We start from the raw sequence: 1,937 nt of genomic DNA, 5'->3' as shown, positions 1-1,937 counted from the left end.
TTAAAAAAAAAAAAATATATATATATATATATAAATTCTTTAGGGTATAATTTTACAAATAAACAAAAGTAAGAACTATACAGTAACCAAAAAAATTAATAGACATAACACAACAATTTTATTATTTTTATCACCAATAGTATATTTTTTATTTAAAAAATATAAACATATAAACACAAAGCCCCAACATCATTTTGATTTCACTAAAAAATTCAAAGAAGTTATGCTATTCATACATTATTAAAACGAGTAAATAAATATTATATTTAGAAAAATGTTCTTCATCGCTAAATAAAATTGTATTACGAGTGAAACTGTTAACAATACACAACGGTCCATTTTGTTTTGTTCCTCAATGAAACTGTTCATAGATATTTAAATATATCTATAAAAGCCATGGATATGACATCACATTTTACTGAAAAATAACAAATTAATACACACAGTCATTGCAATAATGATAAAAATGTTTGAGATAGAATCAGTTTTAATATCAATGGTTCTTATTAGAAATATTTTAGGTGGATAAAAATTGACAATTAAGACGTACTATGAAATTTTTAAAAATTATTTTGTGAAGAACATATAAAATATATAGTAGTTAACCATGTAGTGTAAAAAGATAAAGGAGGAGAATATTTTTTGTGATGAGCCATTAATATTACAGTAAAAGGATACGGATCAACGATACTTAAATTCATGATTGGATGTCAGGATTGCATAAAATCCAAGCCCTGTCTTTGGTAACAAATCCATAGAACATTGAACACTGAACGTAACCTTATCAACCAAGCCATTTAACACATACAGCAATAACTATAAAAATTAAATCAAATTAATTTTTTTATACAAAAAATACGTTTTTTTAACATGTATTTGACATTATTATGATATATTTACCTTGAGTAATGAAAAACAATTTTCATTAACTTTCTTTTCATCTTTCAGATGATCAAATGTCAGATTTTTTAATATCTTCTTCATTCACTAAAATAAAAAAAACACATTAGAAGTTGCTTTATTTTGAGATTTATAAAAAATTAAAAACAAAATATTTTCTAAATTACTTGGCATTTATAGTAAATTTCTTCCTTCTTCATCATCAAAGACTTCGACCATTTCAACATTGAATAATTTCTTACATGCTTCTATAATATATTGTTTGAAATTAAATAATAAGTAAATAAGATAATATAAGAAAAGTAAAATTAATTAACAAATTACTCTAAAAAAAATTACTTCCATAAAGGTACCTACTATCACATAACATTAACAAAATGTATATACAATATTATATTTATAAAAAAAATACATAAATTTGGTAACAATTACAAGTATAAGGAAGAACATACCCAGTTTAAATTCACTTGGCACAGCTTCTTTTTTTACCAGTAAAGCTCAAGTTATAGTCAGATTCTATAAAATGACTACTGCATATTTTTGTATGCGTCGCCGGAGTAAAATCTGGTTGAAACATACGTATCGCATTTGCCCATTTTAAAAGCATTTCATGATTTCTAGGCTAGCTTTGAAACAAATTATATTATTATTAAAATCATTGATTATATATTATTAGTATATTACTATTAGTAATATACCTATGATCAATATTCAAATGTATAAAAATATAATATAAGTAAATAATGTCTCAACTTACCGATGCATGATGCAATCTTTATTTGATTTTGTTTTGCACGAACGAATGACACATTGAAAAACCATTATAAGAAATTAAACGAAATTCAATATTTTAATTACTAACAAGAATAATTAAAATATTTTAATATAAAAATTTCGTTATCGGGTATTATCATATTACTATTTCTCCCATGACCAACCTAACAACTCTCTGTCTCTTTTTAACGATGTCGATATTCGGAACTCTCTCTCTACTATCAGTCCATTTCTTTATAGGTCTATGTAATAAACACTACAAT

The 1,937-nt window shown here is 23.9% G+C and overlaps 1 long non-coding RNA gene across 1 annotated transcript; it reads right to left on the bottom strand.

Moving 5' to 3' along the window:
- Positions 1-426: 426 nt before the first annotated feature.
- LOC126836326 (uncharacterized) lies at positions 427-1,855 on the bottom strand. The gene is made up of 5 exons (XR_007685314.1): positions 1,658-1,855; positions 1,353-1,526; positions 1,068-1,148; positions 901-987; positions 427-816 (listed from the first exon to the last, which is right to left on the bottom strand). It is a non-coding gene; the product is annotated as an uncharacterized LOC126836326 (long non-coding RNA).
- Positions 1,856-1,937: the final 82 nt, after the last annotated feature.

Source organism: Adelges cooleyi, unplaced genomic scaffold, assembly GCF_023614345.1.
Source record: "Adelges cooleyi isolate 19-005CV unplaced genomic scaffold, UGA_ACOO_1.1 ACOO_flye_CR_arks_rails_tigmint_CR_PRNA_240, whole genome shotgun sequence".
NCBI lineage: Eukaryota > Metazoa > Arthropoda > Insecta > Hemiptera > Adelgidae > Adelges > Adelges cooleyi.
Note: the sequence above shows the minus strand (reverse complement) of the source record. Positions and strands in the feature narration are given on the sequence as shown.